Raw genomic sequence first — 17396 nt, forward strand, 5'->3', positions numbered from 1 at the left:
AATCACAGTGTCGTGGGTTCAAGCCCTACGCTTGGCGGAACAGAATTTTTTTCCGCTGCAGATGTAAATTACCGATTTTCTGATTAACGTGATGTAATGGAAATAGCAACTTTAAAATTTGCCTACGTCTCCATCAGTCGCAAGAAAACTGTATTTGAAGGTAAAGGTGATTTTGTAGACATGTGTGAAACTCATGTTCTGAGGTGCAGGTGGTTTTGTTTGGAGAGAACATCGGCTACGTGTCAGATGTGTAGCCAAGCAGTAATGGGTCGCCATAGCTGCAAATATTAGTCGAAAATATGAAGTGTTGTCAGCTGAAGTCTGATGATTCAGACGACCGTACGGACGAAGTACGCAAAAGTTCCGCTAGGCCGCGCCTTTTTAGCTCAGTGGTTGCGCACTGGTCTAGTAAACCAGGAGTCGTGAGTTCCATCCTCACAGGAGGAAGACGAATTTTGGAAATCAGTTGCGCGTCATGGCCGTATAGCAAACAGTATCTGTGATGACGAACAATTAGCGACAGGCGTTTTATTAAGAATTACTCTCAGATGTGATTAAGGCGAATGGCGTTTCGAGATGAGTCGTATATAAATTATACTTGGTCGTCAGTGACCGTGTGGCCTAATGGATAAGGCGTCGGACTTCGGATCCGAAGATTGCAGGTTCGAATCCTGTCACCGTCGTGTTTCTCCAGTTCTGAAAAAGAAACATACGGTTTTAATGTAGGAATTGTCATGGCCGTATAGCAAACAGTATCTGTGATGGTGAATGGCGCAGATAAAGCATTCGCCAACGTGGTACGGCACGCCGTCTTTGGCGGAACTCGAGAGAGTTGCGCCCTTCGAGGATTGATTTCCGCAATCGTCGAAGCGATAGGTTTAGCAGCAGCAGCAGCAGTTCCAGTAGCGTTTCCCGTCGCAGTTCCAGCGGTTCCAGCATTTCCAAAAGTTCTGACAGCGCAGGCACCAGTGTCAGCAGCAGCAGCAGCAGCCGCCGCCCCCGCACCGCGACTCCTGTCGCCGGTGCAGCCCTTCCTGCTCGCCGTTCTCGTCGCCGGCTGACGCAGTCTGACCCGTTCGTCGTCATCTCCGCCGCCTCCACCAGCCCGCCGCCGAGCCCGTCCTCCTCCGCCGCCGCAGCAGCAGGGCGGGGCCCCGGACCCCGCTCCCCGCCGTCGCAGCAGCAGCCGCCGCCGCCGTCTTCGCCTTCCTGGACTTGTGCAGTGTAGTGTAGTGTTTGTCTTCGTTGTCTGTCATCCTTAGTGTTTCTTTTTCCCTCATCCCGTTCAGTTGTTGCATTTCACCATTACCATCCCTACCACCACCGCCTCTATCACAGCCATCACTTACACCTCCCCCTCAGCAGCTGCCACCACCATTCCTTGGTGTGCTCAAACACCCCCCGCCCCCTACATCCCACCCCTCCTCACCCTTCCCTCCCCAGCTCCCTTTGTCGCTCCTTCTCCCCCAACCACATCACCTGACCCCTTCCCTCCACTCCCCCACGCCACTTCATCCGCTCGTGCAGCCCCCGCCCGGGTTGTGGCTCGGAGAGCCACCACCAGTGCCGCACCTTCACCAGCACCAGCACCAGCACCAGCACCTGCGCCCGCACCTGCATCATCTGCAGCGCCGGCCCCAGCACCACTGCCGGGACCTGCCTCCCCCCAACATCTCCAGGTTGCTCCTGTACCCCGCCCCTCTTCCCATCCTGTAAAACGTCCAAGTGGCACCCCTGCCCACTCCACTCCCAAGAAATAACAGCCCCTTCCCCCTCCTCCCCCCAAAGATGCCATGGATGTCTCCCCGCCCGCCACTTCTACCGCTTCCTCTACCACCCCCTCCTACAGATACCTCCTTTCCTGTCCAGATCCCTCTCTCCTGGAGGCCCGCAACCTCACCTTGCTCCTCCGCCAACACTTTCCTGGCACCCCTATCTCCCTTCTCACCCCCCGTAGGGACTCCGTCCTTATCACCTCCTATAGCCCCATCCTCCACACCGACATCCTATCCCGCATCCCCATTACCCGATTCGGCCCCAATGCCTCTCTTGCCCCTGCTCCTTCCCCTTCCCCATCCCGTCAACACCAACCCCCGCATCGCCCGCCAACCCTCACCACCGTGATCACTCGGCTTAGTCCAACGATCACGGAGGAGGAGGTGCTGGCAGAGCTTAAGGCGCATCCCTACCTCGATGTTCGTGCTGTTCGCCGGATCCACAACCCTGCCGGCCCCACCCGCCTTATGTGGGTTTTTTCTGAGCACGCTCCTTCGATCGACCTTCTCCTCAAGGAGGGAGCCCTCCTCTTCAACCGCCGCTACAAGGTCGACCCTTCCCTCTCCCCTCCCCAGTCCAGAGGTGCCTGCGCTATAATGCACACCAAACATCTGAGTGCCGCGAGGCCCCTGTCTGCCCGCACTCCAAGCAAGCGCACTTCCTCCAGCAGTGCCCCAACCTTCAGTCCCCTCCATCCTGCAACACCTGTAACCTCCCTCACCCCACATACTCCCAGAAATGCAAGGCTCCACCATCCCTGTCCACCCTCTGGATGACCCTACCCCCCTGGTAACTCCATTCGTCCCCCCCCCCCCCCCACTGCTGAGGACATCATCCGCTTTGTCACCATTGTCCTCCAAAACGTCCATCCTTTTCAGCGCCCCCACACCCTATAGCAGATATCCCTCGCCGCACGCTCCGTGTTCCATCTCAATACCTATGCCACCTACTCCCATAACCAGGCCCACTTCACCTTCTCCCATCTTGACACCCTCGTCTAAATTCCCATCCTGGCGCGACAGCACCGTATCTTGTTCAATAACATCCGCTCCCTTCCTGTCAACAAGAACCTCCTTCCGCATACACTCACGACCCACCGCGTTGCTGCCTTCCTCCTGAACGAAACCTTTCTCCAGCCCCACATCACCGTCCACACCTCCCCCTACCTCCTTCATCGCTCCGACAATCCCCTCCGAATAGCGCGTGCTGGAGTCTCCATTGGCCACCACCGCCAGATCCCTGTTCGGCTCCAACCCCTGCCTCCTGACCCCACAGAACATCTGATCCTCAGCCTCTTCTTCCCCGGCCTCACCATTATCTGTGCCACCATTTATGTCCGCTCCACTGCCCCTATTCCTTTCGACTTCCTTTCCCACATCCACCGTACCTTCTCCTCCTACGTGATTGCCGCCGACCTTAACATCCATAGTCGCTCCGCTGCCCAGCTACGGCGGTGGCATCGGTTCCTCGCCACCCTGCGAGGAGATGTCCTTCCTCTTCCCCAACACACCCGCCCTGAATCCAATACCACTCCCGATGTTGTCCTGGCCTCCCCCAACCTCCTTGGCCGCATAGCGGTGGATGTCCTTGATCCTATTGGCAGTGACCATCTCTCTGTCCTCCTTACCATATCTGACGGTCGTCGCCCCCATCCCGACCATCGCCTTGACCCACCCCCCAAGTATGTCCATGATTACTCCCGTGCCGACTGGAATGCCTACCGGAATACCCTTACTGCCCGAGTCGATAGCCACCCCCTCACCTACCACCGCCCACATGACATCACCCATGCCGCGTCCTTTCTCCAGCAGATCTTGTCTGAGGACGTGGAGGCCCACATCCCTACCGTCGCTGTCCACCCGCACCGTCCCACTTTACCCCTACAGGCCGTTCTCCTCCTTCGAGAATCCCGTCATCTTTACTGTGCCTTCCTTCACACGCGTGACTGGGACAAACTACGACGCCACCGGCAATTCCAGAGACACATCCGGAACTTGCTCGCGGCTAAGAAACGCCGGGACTAGCGACAGACATGCACCCGTCTTAATGCTACCCTACCTCTTAACTCCATAATGACCGTCCCTTTCCTGACAACCTTAGTAAGGCCAACCATTTTGCCTCCTACCTCACGGATATCTTTACTGTCCCTGACGATCCCCAGTTCGATTATTCCCTCTTCCCCGATGTCCGTGATCGAACTGACACCTCTGTCCCTCCACTCGCTCCTGGCTTCCAATACTTGGACAACATTACACACACCGAACTCAATACCCCTATCACTACTCAAGACATCCTAGCTATACTCCGCACCAAACGCAACACCGCTCCTGGTCACGACCGTGTTACTTACCGTCACCTCTGTGAAGCTCCCACTTCCTTCCTCTCCACCCTGGCCAGACTGTACACTGTGGTCTTGTTCACCGGCTTCTACCCCGACCTGTGGAAAACCTCCCGGATCCTAATGTTCCTCAAACCTGATAAACCACCTTCTGCTGTCTCCTCCTACCGTCCTATAAGCCTTACCTCGGTCTTCAGCAAGGTCCTGGAGTCCATTCTTACCCGCCGCATCCACCAGCACCTCCACCAGCACCGTTTACTTCCCTCCACCCAATGTGGCTTTCGGCCATCCTTCTCTGCCGATGACCTTCTCCTTCACCTCACTCACCTCCTCTCAGGACAACTCAACTCCCGTCGCTCTGCCATCTTCCTCTCCCTCGACCTTAAACGCGCATATGACCGTGTATGGCATTCTGGTCTCCTCTTCAAGCTCCAAACCTTTGCCCTTCCCATAAACTACGTCCGTCTGATCGCCTCCTTCATTTCCCACCGTCCTTCCTATGTCACCATCCATAACACGGATTCCTACACCTTCTACCCCTCCGCCGGTGTGCCCCAAGGCTCCGTCTTTTCCCCTCTTCTTTACCTTCTTTATACGGCAGACATGCCTCCGCCTGCACCCCCCCCCCCCTTACACCTTCTCCAGTACGCCGATGACACCGCCTTCCTAGCCCTCGCCCCCACCCTGCAACGCTCCCAGCACCTTCTCCAATCCCATCTTGACCAGTTCACCTCTTGGTGTAACCAGTGGTTGCTCAAGGTCAATCCTTCCAAGACCCAGGCAATCATCGTAGGCAAAACCACCCCTTCCGTCTCCTTGATTTCCATCTTACCATTTATGGCCGTCCTATTAACCTCACCCCCACCCTCAAGTACCTTGGCGTAACTCTTGATCGTCGCCTCTCCTGGACCCCTCATCTCCAGACAGTCCAAGCCAAGGCACGCTCCCGACTCCGCCTCCTCAAGCTCCTCTCTGGCCGCACATGGGGTCTGGACCCGTCCACCGTCCTCCACACCTATAAATCCCTCATCCGTCCTATCCTTTGTTATGCCCATCCCGCCTGGATCTCCGCCCCTCCTACCTTTTACCAATCCCTTCAAATCCTTGAACGCCATGCACTCCGCCTCGCCTATCGCATCAGCCTCCCTTCCCCCACGCGGATCCTCTATGACCTCATCCCCTTCCCACACCTCCTCCTTTTCCTCGAACGGATACGGATCCTCTACACCTCCCACAACCTTGATCCTCCCCACCCGCTTGTCTCTCCCATCCTCTCCCACCCCAACCCGCTGCCACGCCTGTACTCCTGTATCCCACCTGCTCTCCATCTTCACACTCTCCACACCCTCTCCCAAGGTGGCTTCCGCCAGCTCCCCCTCCCAGATAATGCCCTCCTTCCCCCCATTTACAACTCCTACCAACTTTGAGCCTTGCCTTCCCTCTCCTCTCCTTATCCTGTGGGCACCCTCTCTCCCTTCTCTCCTTCCCTCCTTCCCTCCCCTCCCCTCCCTACCCCCTCTCCCTGGGCTTCCGCACACCACCCCTCCCTCACCCATCCTCTCCCCATTGGCATCAACCCCTCCCCCATTCCCTCCTACCCTCGCCCCTTCCCTCTGGCAGGTCCCCGGCCTTACTCGTGTGACAAGTACATCACCAACCGCCGAAGATTGTCACCGCAGTGCTTATGTGTTCTGTCGTCCCGCTAGAGATCCGTGTCTCTTGTTCCGTGCTCCATCGTTCACGTGTGCTACTTTGTATCTCTCCGTTATGTGCTGTGTGAATCACTTTTAACTTGACTGCTCCACAGTGAACGGTTTCTGTTATTTTACTCTGTTTTGTCTACTGTTTTTTAACCTCAATGTCTCTGTGTGTCTATTACTGCTTGTACTATGTTCATGTCTGTGGCCGAAGAGCGGCTTAGTTACGCCGCTGCTGGCCTACCTATGTATAGGTTTAAAATAACAATAAGGAAAAAAAAAGTACGGCATAAGATGGGACGAGGAAGCCTGAATTACATTTTATAGATGTATTTCTCACAAATGTCTGAGCCTCTCGCGGTCGTCGTCGTCGTCGTCGTCGTCGTCGCCGCCGCCGCCGCCGCCGCTTCTGCAGATGTAGCAAATGGCCATCGTAGCAAATGCGGCGAGGGACACCCTGCCATCGATTCCGAATGCGCAAAGTGTGTGGTCTTGTTTTCCTGTCTATGTTTGGTCGCTCTCTTAAGAGGTTGAATGTAACGAATGGGTGGCAAAGAGTAAGGGGCAGCGGCTGTGTGGAACGAAAACACAATTCCTCAGGGGGTGTGAGCGTTCCGAGATGAGTCGTATATAATTATACTTGGTCGTCAGTGACCGTGTGGCCTAATGGATAAGGCGTCGGACTTCGGATCTGAAGATTGCAGGTTCGAATCCTGTCGCGGTCGTGTTTCTCCAGTTCTGAAAAAGAAACATACCGTTTTAATGTAGCACTTGAGCAGTACAAAATCGTCTGAATGTTGCTGTTGACCATTTTGTGCTTGGAGATGGTCTTGAGCTTGAAACACACACAACAAGACCGGTGTTAACTAGCGAAATGGTCGGCAGAGTGCCCTCACCGCGAGGTCTGAATGGCACTTGCACATCTAAAACAACGTCGGAAAGTAACTCGTTCGGCTTTTGAGTCACGTCAAGTATGTGTGTTAATTTTGACGCCGCTAGCTCTGCAGATTGTCATGCAATTCCTTTACCTCTCAGAAATGATTATGAAATAAAAGTGAAGTACGTGACGAGTGTGACGTTAGGAAAACATTAGGCAGCATGGAGAGATTATGTATGGGACCAACCAACCTAAACGAGTATTGTGTGATCTGCTACCCAGCAGGTACCCAACGAGGCAGCACAGCTAGCTCAGTCGGTAGAGCATGAGATTCTTAATCACAGGGTCGTGGGTTCGAGCCCTATGCCGGGCGGATCGGAATTTTTTTCCGCTGCAGATGTAAATTACTGACTTTCTGATTAACGTGATGTAGTGGAAATAGCAACTTTAAAATTTGCCTACGTCTCCATCAGTCGCAAGGAAACTGTACTTGAAGGTGAAGGTGATTTTGTAGACATGTGTGAAAGTCATGTTCTGAAGTGCAGGTGGTTTTGTTTGGAGAGAACATCGGCTACGTGTCAGATGTGTAGCCAAGCAGTAATGGGTCGAAATAGCTGCAAATATTAGTCGAAAATATGAAGTGTTGTCAGCTGAAGTCTGATGATTCAGACGATCGTACGGACGAAGTACGCAAAAGTGCCGCTAGGCGGCGCCTGTTTAGCTCAGTGGTAGAGCATTGGTCTAGTAAACCAAGGGTCGTGAGTTCCATCCTCACAGGAGGAAGACGAATCTTGGAAATCAGTTGCGCATCGTGGCTGTATAGCAAACAGTATCTGTGATGCGGAACAATTAGCGAGAGGCGTATTATTAGAGAATTACTCTCAGATGTGATTAAGGCGAATTGCGCAGATAAAGCATTTGCCAAAGCGGTACGGCATAAGGTGGGACGAGGTAGTCTGAATTAGATTTTATAGATGTATTTCTCACAAATCTCAGAGCCTCTCGCATCGTAGTCGTCGTCGTCATCGTCGCTTCTGCAGAAGTAGCAAATGGCCATCGTAGCAAATGCGGCGAGGGACACCCTGCCATCGATTCCGAATGCGCAAAGTGTGTGGTCTTGTTTTCCTGTCTATGTTTGGTCGGTCTCGTAAGAGGTTGGAAGTAACGAATGGGTGGGGAAGAGTAAGGGGCATAGGCTGTGTGGAACGAAAACACAATTCCACAGGGGGTGTGAGCGTTTCGAGATGAGTCGTATATGAGTTATACTTGGTCGTCAGTGTCCATGTGGCCTAATGGATAAGGCGTCGGACTTCGGATCCGAAGATTGCAGGTTCGAATCCTGTCACGGTCGTGTTTTTCCAGTTCTGAAAAAGAATCATACCGTTTTAATGTAGCAATTGAGCAGTACGAAACCTTCTGAATGTTGCTGTTGACCATTTTGTGCTTATAGATGGTCTTGAGCCTCAAACACACACAACAAGACCGGTGTTAACTAGCGAAATGGTCGGCCGAGTGCCCTCACCGCGAGGTCTGAATGGCACTTGCACATCTAAAACAACGTCGGAAAGTAACTCGTTCGGCTTTTGAGTCACGTCAAGTATGTGTGTTAATTTTGACGCCGCTAGCTCTGCAGATTGTCATGCAATTCCTTTACCTCTCAGAAATGATTATAAAATAAAAGTGAAGTACGTGACGAGTGTGACGTTAGGAAAACATTAGGCAGCATGGAGAGATTCTGTATGGGAACACCCAACCCAAACGAGTACAGTGTGATCTGCTACCCAGCAGGTATCCAACGAGGCAGCACGGCTAGCTCAGTCTGTAGAGCATGAGTCTCTTATTCATAGGGTCGTGGGTTCGAGCCCTACGCTGGGCGGAACGGAATTCTTTTCCGCTGCAGATGTAAACTACCGATTTTCTGATTAACGTGATGTAATGGAAATAGCAACATTAAAATTTGCCTACTTCTCCATCACTCGCAAGAAAACAGTATTTGAAGGTGAAGGTGATTTTGTAGACATGTGTGAAAGTCATGTTCTGAAGTGCCGGTGGTTTTGTTTGGAGAGAACATCGGCTACGTGTCAGATGTGTAGCCAAGCAGTAATGGGTCGCCATAGCTGCAAATATTATTCGAAAATATGAAGTGTTGTCAGCTGATGTCTGATGATTCAGACGAGCACACGGACGAAGTACGCAAAATTGCCGCTATGCGGCGTCTGTTTATCTCAGTGGTAGAGCATTGGTCTAGTAAACCAGGGGTCGTGAGTTCCATCCTCACAGGAGGAAGACGAGTCTTGGAAATCAGTTGCGCGTCGTGGCCGTATAGAAAGCAGTATCTGTGATGAGGAACAATTAGCGACAGGCGTATTATTAAGAATTTCTCCCAGATGTGATTAAGGCGAATGGTTCAGATAAAGAAATTGCCAAAGCAGTACGGCATAAAGTGGGACGAGGCAGTCTGAATTACATTTTATAGATGTATTTCTCACAAACCTCTGAGCCTGTCGTCGTCGTCGTCGTCGCCGCCGCCGCTTCTGCAGAAGTAGCAAATGGCCATCGTAGCAAATGCGGCGAGGGACACCCTGCCATCGATTCCGAATGCGCAAAGTGTGTGGTCTTGTTTTGCTGTCTATGTTTGGTCGGTCTCGTAAGAGGTTGAATGTAAAGAATGGGTGGGAAAGAGTAAGGGGCAGCGGCTGTGTGGAACGAAAACACAATTCCTCAGGGGCGTGAGCGTTTCGAGATGAGTCGTATATAAGTTGTACTTGGTCGTCAGTAGCTGTGTGGCCTAATGGATCAGTTGCGAGTCAGCCGCCGAGCGGGACGGACGTGTGGCGGAGCTGGACGTCTGGCTGTAGTAAACATAGGCTGAGTCGCTGCGTTTGAGGTTAGTGGTGCTGCTAAGCCGCTATTCGTGTTGCACTTGTATTCATGAAGTTCTAGAATGAATAGGTCGAATTATTTGAGGAAAGACACAATCAAGTTTACTTTCGATCGAAATTTCGTTCGACCTAAAGCATTTGAAATTAAAGCATGGTTTATCGAAAAAGTATTGATTAACGGTGATGATGTTGTCGGAGTTTATCTCTCGTTTGTGACAAATGCTGTGTATCTGAAGATGAAAAGTCCAGAATTATGTAGTTCCATTGTGGATCGTTGCGGAGGTAGCGTGAAGTTTAATCATTCTGATGGGAATGTGAGTGACGTTGCTGTTAGTCATGCTGGGTACGGGATTCGTACGATCAGAGTGTTTGAGCTCCCTTTTGAAATTCCGCCCGAAGAACTTAATGTTGCCCTTCGGCCTTATGGCAGAATTATTTCCAATGTGTGTCTTGAACGGCGTAAGGCAAATTAAGATTGATTTACAGAAGCATGTCCCCTCTTATCTTAATATTTGTGGGTATCGTGCTTTGATTATCTATGATGGGCAACCGCGGACTTGCGCTTTATGCAATTCCACGGAACACATTCGTGCAGAATGTTCACGGAGGCGTGTCCCGCAGTTACCGCGTGACGAGATGCCGAGCTCCGGCCCTGTTGTTGGTATGAAGTTGTCATACGCTGCCGCTGCTGACTTCCGCAGCCGAGGCGAGTCGGTGCCGCCTGTGCGCGGGGAGCCTGCTGCCTCGCGGGCGGTTGTCGATGATACTCCGGCTTCAAGCTCTAGATTTGCGGCTGGTCTGCCGATCAGCTCCGCGCCCCTCGAATCTATGCCGACGCCAACTTTTTCCAACTCTCCCACTGTGGTTGCTCGTTCTTCCGCGGACTCGGCCGAAGATCCCCAAATACCCGCAACGGAGGTTTCCTTGCGTCGTCAGGATTCCCACCAACGTGAGGATATTGCCACTAGCTTCCGAGGAGTGGACGCTCCAGGCATCCACTCTGCGGGAACTATGAACGAAGATAGCAATCTGGACATTGGTTTCACGTTGGCGCCCACAGAAGACACTTGCGTCAAGGAAACCACAACGAGCGATAGTGTAGAATTGGAGACTGGGTTGCTACCAGTGGGAGCCATGGAAAAAGATGCGCCTCCTTCTGCCGTTGTGGAATGCGATACGCGGACTTTTGTCCGAAAAAAGGAACAGGCGACGTCAGACGTATCATCCGGTACTTCTCCTGACAGGTCGCAAACTTCATCTCCTGCTAGATCGCCGAAGAGATCTTCGAAGAAAGGCAAGAAGAGGAGATTGGCACACAAAGCAGCAGAGAGTTTAGCTCCTGCATTGCGGGAAAAGTTAAAACATTTAAGGGATAATGAACGACTACGAGAACAATGCCCAGTAGCACGAGTTAACGAGTGTACTGAAGCGGAGATGAGTCGTGCCGATGCAGATGATCTTCAACAACAACCTCGCGCACCGCTTGGCGTCGCAGGTTTGCAGACCGGCACTACTATGGATTTAGACCGAACTGTCTCAGGAAAAGGACTTGATTGGGCCGATGCCCAAGAAGATCGCACCGACCACGGAATGGAGATGGACCTGACACATGCTAGTGGCATTTAATTTTTTTTTTTTTTTAATGTCTATTTTTCTTTCTGACAGACAGAATGGAATGGTACAGACGTGACTCTGCATGGGGTATACTTCATTAGCCAATTTCTTTTACCTGCACCTATGCCAACGGAACTGACATATAATGTGACCACGATCAATATAAATCGGATTCGCAGTGAAACGAAAGTCGCTTCTTTAAAAGATTTCCTTTACCAGTCGGATACTGATATAGCCCTCCTACAGGAATTTAATGTCCACAACTTTTATGTCCCAGGTTTTCAAGAGATTTTAAATATTGCACCGGAAGCCACATGTGGGACTGCGATCCTTGTCAAAGATGGTATTGATGTGAAGGATATCTGTCTGTTAGAAAATGGGAGGGGCATCAGTTGTAAAATTTTTACTACTACTGTTTTAAATGTATATGTCCCCTCTGGTAACAACGCTAGAGATGATAGGGCTAATTTTTTTAAGAACGATATGGTCTATTTACTTAAGGGGAATCCGGCGGAAGCTTTAATCGGTGGTGACTTTAATTGTGTACTTCACAAAAAGGATCAGCGACCAAATTTTAACTTCTCCAGGGAACTGGCGGCTTTGGTGACAAACATGAAGTGGATAGACGTGTGGGAAAGCAAATACCCCACGTTAGTCAAATTTACGTACATCAGTAGTCGCTCGCAAAGCAGAATAGACAGAATATACGTCACAGCAAACCTGGAAAATAAAATCAGTAGTATCGAAGTAATTCCCACTACCTTTTCGGACCATCTCGCAGTGAAATGCAGCATTCGGTTTCAGAAGCAAGGAACGTATTGGGGTCGCCCCTTATGGAAGCTGAATACCCATATGTTGTTCGAGGGTGCCCTATCAAGAACAGTAGCGGAGGTATGGCAGGCTGCTCTACGTATGCGCCATAAATACAGCTCTCGCCTTGCGTGGTGGACATCATGTGCTAAAAAGAAATTGAGATCATCCCTAATAGCTTACGGGAGGGAGCGAGCGATGTGGTCTCGCAATACCGTTGAATTTTACTATACATGCTTAAGGGAACTATCAGCTCAGCAGATGACTGATGAGGTTTTCATTGAAATAAAGAAGATCAAGGCTCACCTCATAAGTCTCAAGCGACAACAGCTGGAGGGTTTAAAAATTAAATCTCGTGTCCCGACAACGGTGGAGGACGAAAACGCATCGCTATACCACTTACTCGAACATGAAAGAAATAGAAGACGAGCGTTTATTGCTTGTCTTAGAGTGGGCGATAACCGGGTGCTGACGGAACACTCTGACATTTTAAATGCAGTTTATGGATTTTATCGTACGTTATATACTGATACCCGGTATAATCTAGACTGTGCGAACGATTTGCTACGAACTACAGGTATCGACAACGTTATCAATGACGAGGACAATGTGTCCCTTACCACTGCGATCACATGTGAGGAGGTGTTTGATATACTTAAATATTCGCCTACCCGTAAGTCCCCAGGGCCTGATGGCTTGCCTGTAGAGTTTTATTGTAAATTTTGGCCTCTCATCGGTAATCAATTCACAGAAGTGATAAATGAAGTGTTGCAATGTGTTACTGTTCCACGCGAGTTCAAAGAAAGCGTAACTGTGCTAATACCAAAGGGAAGGAACGCGACAGTTAAAGATCTCAATCAATTGAGACCAATATGTTTGATGAACTCGGATTATAAAATAATTGCACGTGTACTGAAGGAAAGACTGAGACCTCTAATGGAGAAGATCATAGGTGACCACCAAACCTGTCTCTCGGGGCGGAATATTTTTAAAACTGTTTGTGAATATAGGGATGTCTCTGCAATTTTTGCAACGTCATCCTCACCAGGAGGCCTTGCCTTTATCGACTTCTCAAAGGCTTTTGACAGGGTCAACCACTTATTTTTGTTCAGAACGTTGACCTATGTGGGTTTTAGTCAACATTTTGTGCAAGTTTTAATTAACATTGTTGAAGGCATCCAAACACAAGTGTCTGTAAATGGGCATTTCACTCCACCCATTGAAATTCGCAACGGCGTCCCGCAGGGAAGTCCTTTGTCAATGCTCCTGTATGTTGTTGCACTGGAGCCTTTACTAAGGAGACTCGATGTCGATCTTGAGGGCATCACGATATCTGGCGTTAACAACGTCACCAATGCATATGCTGATGACGTTGGAGTGGTTATTCGTAGTAACGAAGATTTAGAGAAATTAACTACGAATATTCAGATCTTTTGTGAAGCTACAGGCGCTAGGGTTAACGAGGTGAAGAGTTCGTTTTTAAATCTTAAAGGTCTTCAAGATGTCCGTTTGGAATGGGCACGCTCCGTCGATCGTCACACCGCTCTGGGTGTCACCTTTTACCGATGTCCGCTTCAGACCATGACCTACAATTGGAAGAAAGTACTGGATACAATCAGAGGAGCCACAATACTCAATCAGACCAGACATCTGAACATTAAACAACGAATCAGAATAATTAATTGTTCCATTTTATCAAAAGCTATATATATAGGTCAAATATTGCCAGTTTCGAAACCCATTGCCAAACGTATAATGAGTATCATTTGCCGATTTATATGGACAGGGAATATTTTTAGAGTAGCAGTCGATACAGTTACGTTACCTTCCGCTGAAGGTGGCCTAGGTTTAACAGATATATGGCGGAAGACTACGGCGTTATATATAAAGAGGACCCTACAAATTATAGAAAAACATCCACATAGTATTACAGCCAGGCTGTATCGACTCCTACAGCCAGAAAATTTACGTCCACCCATAAATATATGCGGAATTAATTATAAATTGAAATATATTCGCCAGTTCTTTTTAGAGATTAGCTACATGGACAGTATTGTCACGAATCCACAATCAAGGAATTGCAGGAAATTAATGGAACTCTTAACAACGAAAGAACATGTCAACAAAATGGAGTGCAGATATCCCGACAAAGACTGGAAAAGAATTTGGAAAAATATTAGTAATCGTGAACTGTCTTCCGACATTCAGGCAACCTGGTACCGAGTTGTTAATAACGTAGTTTCCACTAACGAAAAGTTGCACTCCATTGGTCTTAGTGACACGATTGTGTGCACCCGATGTGACGCAGTTGACACATTGATCCACCGCTTTCTCTGTGGCGGATACGCCGAAATATGGAGGGGACTCCAGCGGCGGGTAGCCTTTATAACCAGAACTGTTAGTACTGAGATCAATGTTGAAAAATTACTCTTCCCCGATGGTGTTTTCTTCCCTGTCCAGAAAACCAATGCTGTGTTGTGGTTGTTTGGCAATTATGTACATTACGTTATATCTGAACACGGCAATGACCGTGTTTTAGAATACGAATTATACGAACGAGCAAAATATTATCAGATATGTACGCACAGGGACCACAAAAAAACTTTTGGTAACATGTTACACATTCTGTTTCAGAGACAAGGGATTGGATAAACATCTTAATAGCCCTCGTCTACGAAAAATGTAGTCACAGGCCAAAGTAGGGGATCGCTGTTGAGGGTGAAGTACGGTGGGGACTTCGTGTGCCCCAGGGCCGCTACGGTAGCCGTGAAGGCCACGGACAGAACCCCGAAACGGCACTGCGGCTTCACACTTACTGCTGGATGAACCCCATATCTCCAGCAACTACTTTCATCTATGATGATTTTCCAGGATCTCGGTAATATCGGAAGGTGGTTTCGTTGCACACAATGCAGTGGAAGCTTCTTGCACGTGTTCCTCAGTTACAATCTTTCTATTTTTGTTTAATTTTTTCAGTATGAAGCAAGAGTGACAATTTATTAATTCCCAAGAAGCCTTAATTTTTCAATTTTCAGTTCTACGGAGGAGAAGCCTCACATGGCGAAGAAGCCAAACATCATTTCATTTCCCTAACTGTCACAGTAAATTTGAAAAAAAATCAGTCGATATAGCATAGAAGCTCGCCGAAGAAGGCATAAAAGGAGAGCGAATGGATGGGCTGTGTGGGGAGAAGGGAGGCCCAAAAAATAAAAAATAAAAAAAAAACAAAAAAAAACAAAAAACAAAAAAAACAAAAAATGGATAAGGCGTCGGACTTCGGATCCGAAGATTGCAGGTTCGAATCCTGTTACGTCGTCTTTTTCCAGTTCTGAAAAAGAAACATACCGTTTTAATGTAGCAATTGAGCAGTACGAAACCGTCTGAATGTTGCTGTTGACCATTCTGTGCTTGGAGTTGGTCTTGAGCCTGAAACACACACAACAAGGCCGGTGTTAACTAGCTAAATGGTCGGCAGAGTGCCCCCACCGCGAGTTTTGACTGGCACTTGCACATCTAAAACAACGTCGGAAAGTAACTCGTTCGGCTTTTGAGTCACATCAAGTATGTGTGTTAATTTTGACGCCGCTAGCTCTACAGAATGTCATGCAATTCCTTTACCTCTCAGAAATGATTATGAAATAAAAGTGAAGTACGTGACGAGTGTGACGTTAGGAAAACATTAGGCAGCATGGAGAGATTCTGTATGGGACCACACAACCCAAACGAGTACAGTGTGATCTGCTACCCAGCAGGTATCCAACGAGGCAGCACGGCTAGCCCAGTTGGTAGAGCATGAGACTCTTATTCACAGGGTCGTGTGTTCGAGCCCTACGCTGGGCGGAACGGAATTTTTTTCCGCTGCAGATGTAAATTACCGATTTTCTGATTAACGAGATGTAATGGAAATCGCAACTTTAAAATTTGCCTACGTCTCCATCAGTCGCAAGAAAACTGTATTTGAAGATGAAGGTGATTTTGTAGACATGTGTGAAAGTCATGTTCTGAAGTGCAGGTGGTTTTGTTTGGAGAGAAATCCGCTACGTGTCAGATGTGAAGCCAAGCAGTAATGGGTCGCCATAGCTGCAAATATTAGTCGAAAATATGAAGTGTTGTCAGCTGAAGTCTGATGATTGAGACGACCGTACGGACGAAGTACGCAAAAGTGCCGCTGGCGGCGCCTGTTTAGCTCAGTGGTAGAGCATTGGTCTAGTAATCCAGGGGTCTTGAGTTCCATCCTCACAGGAGGAAGACGAATCTTGGAAATCAGTTGCGAGTCGTGGCCGTATAGAAAGCAGTATCTGTGATGAGGAGCAATTAGCGGCAGGCGTATTATTAAGAATTACTCTCAGATGTGATTAAGGCGAATGGCGCAGATGAAGCATTTGCCAAAGCGGTACGGCATAAGGTGGGACGAGGCAGTCTGAATTAAATTTTAAAGATATATTTCTCACAAATCTCAGATCCTCTCGCGGTCCTCGTCGTCGTCGCTGCGGCCGCCGCCGCTTCTGCAGAAGTAGCAAATGGCCATCGTAGCAAATGCGGCGAGGGACACCCTGCCATCGATTCCGAATGCGCAAAGTGTGTGGTCTTGTTTTCCTGTCTATGTTTGGTCGGTCTCGTAAGAGGTTGAATGTAACGAATGGGTGGCAAAGAGTAAGGGGCAGCGGCTGTGTGGAACGAAAACACAATTCCTCAGGGGCGTGAGCGTTTCGAGATGAGTCGTATATAAGTTGTACTTGGTCATCAGTGACCGTGTGGCCTAATGGATAAGGCGTCGGACTTCGGATCCGAAGATTGCAGGTTCGAATCCTGTCACGGTCGTGTTTTTCCAGTTCTGAAAAAAAAAAATACCGTTTTAATGTAGCAATTGAGCAGTACGAAACCGTCTGAATGTTGCTGTTGACCATTCTGTGCTTGGAGATGGTCTTGAGCCTGAAACACACACAACAAGACCGGTGTTAACTAGCGAAATGGTCGGCAGAGTGCCCTCACCGCGAGTTTTGACTGGCACTTGCACATCTAAAACAGCGTCGGAAAGTTACTCGTTCGGCTTTTGAGTCACATCATGTATGTGTGTTAATTTTGACGCCGCTAGCTCTGCAGATTGTCATGCAATTCCTTTACCTCTCAGAAATGATTATGAAATAAAAGTGAAGTACGTGACGAGTGTGACATTAGGAAAACATTAGGCAGCATGGAGAGATTCTGTATGGGACCACCCAACCCAAACGAGTACAGTGTGATCTGCTACCCAGCAGGTACCCAACGACGCAGCACGTCTAGCTCAGTCGGTAGAGCATGAGACTCTTATTCACAGGGTTGTGGGTTCGAGCCCTAAAGTGGGCGGAACGGATTTTTTTTCCGCTGCAGATGTAAATTACCGATTTTCTGATTAACGTGAT

The 17396-nt window shown here is 49.2% G+C and overlaps 6 non-coding genes across 6 annotated transcripts; all 6 read left to right on the forward strand.

The window, feature by feature from the left end:
- The first annotated feature begins 610 nt into the window (after positions 1-610).
- On the forward strand, positions 611-683 carry Trnar-ucg (transfer RNA arginine (anticodon UCG)). Its single transcript has one exon. It is a non-coding gene; the product is annotated as a tRNA-Arg (tRNA).
- Positions 684-6463: 5780 nt separating this feature from the next.
- Positions 6464-6536, forward strand: Trnar-ucg (transfer RNA arginine (anticodon UCG)). The gene has a single exon. It is a non-coding gene; the product is annotated as a tRNA-Arg (tRNA).
- Positions 6537-6988: 452 nt separating this feature from the next.
- Trnak-cuu (transfer RNA lysine (anticodon CUU)) lies at positions 6989-7061 on the forward strand. Its single transcript has one exon. It is a non-coding gene; the product is annotated as a tRNA-Lys (tRNA).
- A 338-nt stretch (positions 7062-7399) lies between these two features.
- Trnat-agu (transfer RNA threonine (anticodon AGU)) lies at positions 7400-7471 on the forward strand. Its single transcript has one exon. It is a non-coding gene; the product is annotated as a tRNA-Thr (tRNA).
- A 495-nt stretch (positions 7472-7966) lies between these two features.
- On the forward strand, positions 7967-8039 carry Trnar-ucg (transfer RNA arginine (anticodon UCG)). Its single transcript has one exon. It is a non-coding gene; the product is annotated as a tRNA-Arg (tRNA).
- Positions 8040-16742: 8703 nt separating this feature from the next.
- On the forward strand, positions 16743-16815 carry Trnar-ucg (transfer RNA arginine (anticodon UCG)). Its single transcript has one exon. It is a non-coding gene; the product is annotated as a tRNA-Arg (tRNA).
- Positions 16816-17396: the final 581 nt, after the last annotated feature.

Source organism: Schistocerca gregaria, chromosome 3, assembly GCF_023897955.1.
Source record: "Schistocerca gregaria isolate iqSchGreg1 chromosome 3, iqSchGreg1.2, whole genome shotgun sequence".
NCBI lineage: Eukaryota > Metazoa > Arthropoda > Insecta > Orthoptera > Acrididae > Schistocerca > Schistocerca gregaria.